Source organism: Tenrec ecaudatus, chromosome 2, assembly GCF_050624435.1.
Source record: "Tenrec ecaudatus isolate mTenEca1 chromosome 2, mTenEca1.hap1, whole genome shotgun sequence".
Classification (NCBI taxonomy): domain Eukaryota; kingdom Metazoa; phylum Chordata; class Mammalia; order Afrosoricida; family Tenrecidae; genus Tenrec; species Tenrec ecaudatus.
This window is the reverse complement of record NC_134531.1, coordinates 19,425,817-19,435,495: the sequence shown is the minus strand read 5'-3', so window position 1 is coordinate 19,435,495 and position 9,679 is coordinate 19,425,817.

Sequence of the window (9,679 nt, the reverse complement as noted above, 5' to 3'; positions counted from 1 at the left end):
GACAATGGGTTAATCAACACTACCCTAAAAATCACCAGGGAAATGATTGAGAGAGAGAGAGAAAAGGCACTGAAATCAGAAAATATAAAGTTGAGTACAGCTGATAAGTGTACAAATGGGAGCATATTTTTATTTTATATAAAATATAAAATATAAAGTGCCCATTGCTCCTGTAAAGAATGACAACTGATTTCTCTTTCTAATGGTTATGAACTGCTTGATCTCTTTAGAACCTCTGATGTGTTTCTTTTGGATTTTTCTGGCAGTGAGTTGGGTTTTTCTATACATAATGTTATGCCATCTGTTAATGAAGCTTCTTTTACTTATTTTCTGATTTCAGTGCCTTTTCTCTCTCTCTCTCAATCATTTCCCTGGTGATTTTTAGGGTAGTGTTGATTAACCCATTGTCATTTGGTTGATGCTGACCCAGGGTGTCTTTGCAGGAAAGGCTGTTACCTTTACAAGAGATTCCCACATCTTTCTCTCCCACAGGGTGGGAAGGCCCTCCAAGGAGGGAGGGGAACAATGAGGAGCGATACCAGGGGCTCCAGTAGAAAGCAAATGCTTTGACAATAATGTACAAATGTGGTTGACACAATGGATGGATGTGTGGCTTGTGATCAGAGCTGCATGAATCCCCAATAAAATGATTTAATAATAATAATAAAAAGAAGGAAGAAAAAGGTCTAAAACTGATTGTGGTGAGGATTGTACAACTCTTCTTGATGTGTTTCCATTATGGAATTGTATGATATGTGAGTTGTCTGGCAATAAACGTGTTGGACAAAAACACAAACTGAGTGCTTATTTGTACGATAGGGGCTTGCGTAGCCATGATGAAATAGAACATTTTAATCTTTTTTTCTGGTCTTAAACTTTCAGTATTTCACCTTAAAGTAAGATATTGGCTATGTATTTTCATAAATACTTTTTATATTGACAAAGTTTCCATTTATTTCTACATTGATCATGTTGTATTTTGTCAAAAACCTATTCACTTTCAATTCTAAATAGAAAAAATAAAAAACGCACTAAGCTTGTAATTTTAATGATGGAATGGTACCACTTTTATTTTACATCTAGAAAAATGTTTTTCCGTTATTACTTTTTTTCAACATGGAAGCACTAAATTTGTCCTTGACAATGTTGAGTACAGCTGATAAGGGTACAAATGGGAGCATATTTTTAAAATACAACAAAATTGCCTTACCGGGAAATGCTGTCTTAAACATTGCATGGGCTATTGTCTCTGAGAGCCAAAATTCAGCTGATTTGTAGGATCTCATAAATGCATGACGCCACTGGATCTATTTATAAAATGTACTGTTTGCTTTACTCTCCTCATGATATTTAGATAACCTTATGGCTCTATTTTTATTTATCAATTTTTTCTGAAAGGTATGAGAAGGTTTTTATTTTATTCTTTATCATAAACTTTATGAAGGTGAAAAGCACACCAGTGTATTTTCTAAAGTAATTCACACAGAAAACTGCACATTTCACCTATCCACCCTACTTTTGTAAATTCTCAGGGACATATATATTCATCTATATTTTAGAAGTTCATATGTTTCCATGTTGGAGAATTTTAAATGTGATATATACACGTAGATTTTTCGAATAACCTAATTTCTCAGTATGTGGTTGTTGCTAGGTATCCTGGAGCTGATTCTGACTCAAAGTGACCATAGGTACAACAGAGTGAGTCACGGCCTGGTCCTGCTTCATTCTCCCCACCATCCCTATATTGCAGCTCCTCGTCTTCAAAAGTGCTCAACTCCACCTCATTAAGGACTTTCTTCTTTTCATGTGCCCCTTCATTTAAAGCATGATGTCCTTTTCCGGGGATGTAGCCCTCTTGATAACATGGCCAAAGTACATGAGAGGAAGTCTTACCATGCTCACTTCTAAGGAACCTTCTGGTTACACTTCTTCCGAGACAGATTTGTTAGTTCTTCTTGAAGTCCATGGCATTGTCACCATTCCTCACCAACATTTCAATTCAGATGCACCGATTCTTTGATTTTCATGATGTGTTTTCCACCTTTGGCAGGCATGTTAGGTAATGGAAAATACCATCGTTCCAGGCCCGACTGAAAGGGACTTCTCAAACTGATATCACTGAGCGTCACTTCATGTGTTCATTTCTTGAACTGATTTCCTTTTAGTTCTCTGAAAATTCATGCTTGCATCTGAAAAATTAAAGTTAAAGAAAATTAATATAGAATGTACCTCTCAATCGCTTTTATATAACATTACAAATTAAAAACAAATGGAAAATCCTATTTTGAACTTGCTTCTCAAACATGCCAGCTTAGTCAACAGCTGTAGAAACAGAAGTTTCCTCTTTAGACTCCTTCTTTTATAAAAAAACTACAACAACAAAAAGTGACCAGTTTGGGCAGGCACCCAGGAGAATTTCAATGGCCTCTGCTCTTGTGCATGTTTTGGCAGTGGATACCAGCAATTTTTAATGAATTAATTTATGATAAAAAACAAGCAAACTATAATGATTTGAAACAAAACAACAACATGGAACAAAAGATCAAGCTCTCGTCAAAAACAGATGTTGAAAGTATTTTTGTGTTCAGTTCTCATTAGACCACATGCATTACAACACACAGGGAACATGAGGGCTAAAAAATCCACTGTGCTATCACTGGGCTGTCCTCCCTCCACAAAGAAGAGCTGAGTTATTACTTTTGTAAACAAAGCCGAGTTATAAAATGGAACAATACAGTAATACAGAAACCAAAATGCTTCCCTACATTGAAATAACTGATGTAATAGACATGAGGACAAGCTTTGCTGAGGATGAAATGAAATGTCATTTTCCTGATTTTTTTCCCAACAAGTAATAACTTGTTCTTGGTTATTTCTTATTTAACAAAAATACTGAACCACTGTTGTTATGCAAATGTTCCATAAAATTCGGAAAGATCAAAGGAATATAGGAAAGTATTCCCTCCTAGAACATAGATAATGAATTTCAATCTCCGTCATTATGGTGAAACATTATGGTCTATGTTTAGGAGCATTAGGAAGGATATTGAATCCTTATTTCATGTACTTGAAATTGGACTTTTTTACCCTGGGATTAAAACATCAGAATTAAAAAATGTATATATTTAAAAGAAAACTGAAACAGAGGGATTAACACTGCTTTTAAAATAATAAATCTATAATATTAAACAAAACATAGTGACTCATTGCGAAATATTTTCAATATATTCAGTGGTAACATTGGTTTAAGTCCCCATGATTGTAACAAAAATATTAAAAGAATAATAAGTAGCACATTTGACAAGGGAAAGCATGTCATTACACCTGAATCATATCAGTGAAAAATGTAATTATTTTTACTTGTGCTTAAAATTATTATTACATTTTAGCAACACTAGTCACACTAAACTGTAGTCGTTGGCTTGCTTCTTTTATTTCAGATTAAACAAAAGGAAAAACAAATGAGATCCTTTGAAACACTAACATTTGCATGAAACATGCTATCAAAAAGTCTCCAGAGGTTGAAAAGCACATTTTTGGGGGATTATTTCCTGTATGTTAAATCCAGGACAGGTAGATGGATGAAGATAGTGACTGGATAGAGTCATGGCAGGGAAGACGGGAAGAGGAAATGAGGAGCTAACAACAATAAACACGGGAAGAAGATATTTGTTCTGAAATTGGTTGTGGTGATGATTGCACAAATCTTCTTAATGTGAGTGAATGATTAAATTGTGGGATATGTGCCAAATGATGGAGGTAGCCCTCAAAAATGGACGAAACACTCTGCTGGGTGGACTTTCTGAAGGAGGCATTTTTCCAGCCAGATGAGCCTCCTATACCTGCCTCTGAGTTAGTGCACCCAGTGGCATCTCCTGGGAAGGGTTTCTCTGGTCACAGTGAACTTTTTCAGAAAGAAGTTTTGTTGGAGCCTCATTTTTGTGGTACCTTATTAATGAGAGTAGTGTGCAGCTGTGACATTCTGTTCCTGCTTGGGAAAAATGCTGCGATGTGGAACACAGCTTACAAGGACAAGACTATGGGGAAAACTCAAGGGTACCAGTGATTTTCTCATTTCAAAAAAGGTGAAATGTTATTTGATGCCAAACCTTGTTCTGGACATCCGTCCACTTCCTGAGTGGACAAGAATGTCAATAACACTGGTGCACGTGTGCTTGAATCCCTACGACTGACAACTGAAGAGCTGGGGAAGTTATGTGAACTATCTGGACCTCAGTTAAGTGCATGTTAACAGAAGATTGTGAATGAGAAGGGTCGTTGCATGACCTGTAGGTTCAGACTGACAGTTCACAAGAGCATTGAGTGGAAACATGCCCTGCTTTGAAAGAACAGCACTGAAGTGACCCAGGTTTCTTGTCTGTGGTCACGACTGGTTACAAGAGAAGACGCTATTCTTATAACCCCCAAAGCAAAGCCAGTGGGAGACGCCATCACCACCTCACCCTAAAAAAATAAAAGTTTTTCAAGTGAAATCAAAGATCAACATGATGCTCATGTTTCTTTTGCTGTGAGGTGGCAGTGTACTTGGAGTTTGCTCCACCAGGTCAAACTGTTAATCAAGCTTTCTATTTAGAGGTTCTGAATAAATCCAGGGCACTAACTTTATTCACAAATACTTCCCCTTCACAATTCTCATTAACGGCTTCCAGTAATGATCATTCAGAAATGTTCTTTATGTTATTCATGAAAAATTATGCCTTCATTCGTGCTGGAATCAAATACTACAATGAGCTTTTATAATTATTTGGGATATGATTTCTGGTGGCTACTTGAAAAATGATCCACAAATCATAAAAGACTAAGGTCACTACAAACTAGTTACAAATCAATGATTATGCATTTTGTATATAACATCTTTAACAGCACTCATTTGACTGTACTTGGTTGGCATTCCAGAGATCCTGTATTCCATATGATTACAATCAGAGGACTGATTTCCTTTCTAAAATGGAAAAGGAAGATTTAGGCATCAAAGAGGCTCTTTTCATTCAGTATATGCTCAGGACTGTGATGCTATTATTAAAATGCCCGTCATTGCCACGATTCATTTGTAAAAGGGCAGCCCAGCAGGAGACCCAACTCTCAAACAAGCAATCCCTTACTGATTTCCCTCCAGACCATTTTCCCCTGGTTTACTTTTCTTTGACTTCAACTTCTCTTCCTTGGTTGGTGCCAATTATACTTCTTTTAAATGCATGTGCCCCCTCATTTGACTGCTTTACAAGGTAATGGTTCCTAATTAGAATTTCATTGGCATATGTTGCTGTAAGCTCCCATTGAGTCAATTCTGACATTTGCACACATCGGAAAGAACCACTGCCGGGTCTCGTGCCATCCTCACAATCATTCCCAGGCATGAGCCCATGTTAGCGGCTCCAGTGTCAACCCATCACCTTGTAGGCCTTTCTCTTAGTCACATTTGCCTCTTTCATAATCTCCATTCTAAACCAGTACCCGCGAGCACGCTCCCCCAAATCCTACACACTTAGCTACTTTTGGGGATGGGAGATGAACACAGCTCTCTCTCTTTGACTCTCTCTTTCAACATTTGTCCCAGAAACTAGAGCAAAAATATGGTCAAGTTTCAAACTAAATCTCCTCAAATTTGTCCTGACAGCGTGAGTGGTTTAAATCCATTTGCTATTACCTGGTGCCATTGGTTCCTTCTTTGAGGTGGAGTTTTCCCCTGTGCATACAAAATTAGAATCTATCAAATTAACCTAAAAGAATAATTATGTTCTTTTGAAAACTCAATTTCTCATTTCTCATTTAATATAGCCCCAAAGATAAGAGTGCTACCCATAATCAAATTATCTTATTATTACCATCTTCAGTTTTAACCAAGTACACTGCTGTTAGGAAAATTTGTCCTTAAATTCAGACTTTTAACTATAAAAGCAAATGACCTTTCAAATGATATAATTTGGATCTTGGTATAAATTATAGCATGCTAGTAAAGAGTGACATAACTTCCATTTATTTTTGTTATTTCCTAATCTTTACAATGTTACAAAATTCAGATGTGTACTTTTATGCCATCTTGTTCATATGTCATTAAAGTTTATCTGCGGCTTTCATATGGAAGGAAGGCAATGGAAGAAGACATTGGGAAATGGACTGTTGTGCTAGTCAAATATGGATTTAAAAAATATATTTCTCATAATAAAGAAGCAGAAATGGATATGAATAATTAATGCAATTTTTATTCTTCCTTATATGTGCAAGATAGAGTCTCTATCATTGTCAAATCCAGTTGATTCTCATTGCCCTCATAGTACATCTTCAACTTACTGACTCATATTTTACTGACTAATTAACTAAATAACAAGCTAACTAACTAAATAATAAGCCAACTAACTAGCTACCTAACAAACTCACTCACTGTCATTGAGTTGATTCAGACTCAAAATGGCAGAGTGGAACTGCCCCTGTGGGTTTCTGAGAGACAGTTTTTTTGTTTTTTTTTTAATGGGAGTAGAATGTCTCATCTTTCTCCCAAGCAGCTTTGAACCGCTGGCCCTTGCAATTACCATCCAAGGGCATAACTCACCTTGGATGTTATCTTTATTTCTTCCTCCCATTATTGTGGCTGTGCAGTAATTATGTAAGCCATGCTCTGCTTATTAATAGCTGCTTTTAGCACATTCAAACAAAGGTTCTGTTAGAGGAAAATGCTAAGGTCTTCTTTATTTCTAATTTACTTATATTTGTTGATTTCTTTTTGCCAAAATATTTATCTAATGAAAAGCATGAAAAGTTTATCTTTATTTGTGTGGTTAAATGTTGAAATACACGTATGAGAAGAACTTTAATATATTTTTAGATGTATGTGTGTGTATGTATGTGCTTGATTTCATGTTGCTGCAATGCCAGCAGTTGGGCATTGGTATTTAACAGACTAGAAGTGTCACCTGAAATCGAAAGTTTTCAGACTAAACTGATCAGGTAGAAGGTAGAAGCCACTTGTGAAATATTAGCCACGGAAAACCTTATGACAAGCAGCAATACATTGATGGACACAGAGGTCCGGGCACCTAAGCACTTCATTTAGAAACTCCAGTGGCGCATCAGGCAACTCCGTTGTCTGCTAGCAATGATGACAGCAGTCCAAAACTAGTAGCAACTCTGAGAAAGAAAGATGAGGTGTTCTGCCCTGGTCAAGAGTGACAGTCTCAGAAACCCAGGCGGGTAGTTCTACCTGTTATGTAGGGTCATCATGAGTCAAAATAAATTGGATGACAGTGCAATTTTTAAAACAATGCTTTTATGTCTGGGAAAGACCTGTCTCCTCAAAGTAGGGTGGGACTTAATGACATGAATGGACCAATGCTCAAGACCTTCTGTGGCATATGTGGCACAACTTGAAATGAAGGAAAGAATTGCAAACCTCCATGAGATATGGGAATGTGAAGTATATGAACTATGAATGCAGGAATATGGGAAACCTTCAAAAATGAAATGACCTCCCTAAAGATTGATATCCTAGACATTAGTGAGTTGGAATGGACCAGTATCTATCATTTTGAAATGTACAGAAATTTGTTTTACTGTTCTGGGAATGAAAATTGAAGAGGAATTGCATGAGGATCTAACTTGAAGTACAATACTGTTTGTGAAAAGAAGATACCCAACTGAAAAAAGAAGATCTCCTACAAAGAAGACCCCTAAAAGGGTTAGGTTTTGTCAAATTGGAGGGGCCAGTACTCTTCTATTATATGGTCTAACATAGTATGATCAACTTCATGATAGTATCTCCTGTGAAGAAGTCCAGTAGTTATGGGACATAGTAGCATAATGTCTCCTTAGTCTGATGATAGTCCGTATATAATCCAAAGAAGTTGCTTTTACATTGTGATATATTCTTAGTGTAGATTATCAGTGTGCAAATGTTAGTTCACTGCTACAGCTTGGTCTGGATCCTGTATCAGGTTTATTAGACTCTTGTTATACCACCTGTTCCTAGGAGCCATTAGCAGATGACAACATTTGGATGAATTTCACCACATGGAATTCATTCAGCTCTGAATCCACCAGACAGTGGTCTTCCTATTTCATATTCTTGCTTCCCACAACAGTGGATTCATAGGGAGCTGCCAGGGGTTCAGACTAGATTCAGAAGAGTAAAAGGAACAAGATAAAGCATTGTTATTCCTTGATGGATCTAGCCTGAAAGCAGAGAATATCAGAAAGATATTCATTTGTGTTTGACTGTGGCAAGGGTTTTGAACATGTGGACATAACAAACTTATCGATAGCATCGAGAAGAAAAGGAATTCCAGAACACTTTATTGTGTTGTTCATAAGGAACTTGACCATGGAGCACGAGCCAGTTATTTGAAGAGATCAAGGGAAAACTGCATCGTTTAAAATCAGGAAAGCTGTGCCTCATAGTTTTGTGTTCTCTTAGCTTATGTTTCAATCTATATGCTGAGCATGTCATCTGAGAAGCTGGATTTTATGAAGAAGAATGTGACATCAGGATTGGAGGAAGGCTAATTGGCATCCTACAATATGCAGAGGACACAACCTTGCTTGCTAAAAGTGAGGAAGACATGAAGAATTTACTGATGAATATTAAAAATGGCAACCTTTAGTATGGATTACAACTCAATGTAAAGAAGACCACAATTCTCACAACTGGACCAACAGGTAACAGCATAGTAAATGGAGAAAAGATGAAGTTGTCAAGCATTTTGTCTTGCTTGCATCCATACTCAATGCATTTGAAGGCAATAGTCAATAGATCAAAAGACATGTTGCATTAAGAATATTTATTGTACAAGACCTCTTTAGATTACTGAAAGGTCAGAATGTTCCTTTGAGGAGTAGTATGTGCCTGATCCAAGTCACATTATTTTAAATTGCCTCATATGCATGAGAAAGTTCAACATTAAATAAAGATCAATGAAGAGTTTCTTTATTTGAATTGTGGTCCTGGTGAAAATATTGAAATTACCATGGACTTCCTAAATGACAAACTGATCTCTCTTGAGAGCAGTACACCCATATTGCTCTTTATGGGCAAGGATGGCAAGACTTCATCTTACATATGTTGGACATATTGTCAAGAGAGACCTTTCCCTGGTAAAGTGGAAGGGTGGTGAGAAAGAGGAAGATTCGCAACAAGATCGATTGACAGAATGGCTGGGTCAATGGTCTCAGACATAGGAACAAGAATGAGGATGTCCCAGCACTGTGCAGTATTTTGGTCAGTAGTGCATGTGATCACTATGGGTCAGAGCAGACTTGTGACACCTAACAACAACAATGTCACAATTAAAAGCAACCAAGTTCCATGTGCTACAAGCCAGGAGGACTTGAAGCAAATTTGCTGGTCAAAATCAAATCCTGCAGAATTCAGTATGGATTCCAACTAAAAGTAAAGAAAAACAACCTCTGAATTATATTAATAGATGCCATCATAATCAATGAAGAAAAGTTTGATGTTGTCAAGGATTTACTGTTGCTTGGATCTACAATCAATACTCATAGAAGCAACAGTCAAAATCAACTAAAGCATTGCTTTGGGCAAATATTTTGCACAAATTTCCTTTAAAGTGTTGAAAAACAAGGATACCACTTTAAGGAGTAAGATACACCTGCCTAAAACCATGAAATTTTCATTCATTGAGCTCTGATGGCATAGTGGTTTTCA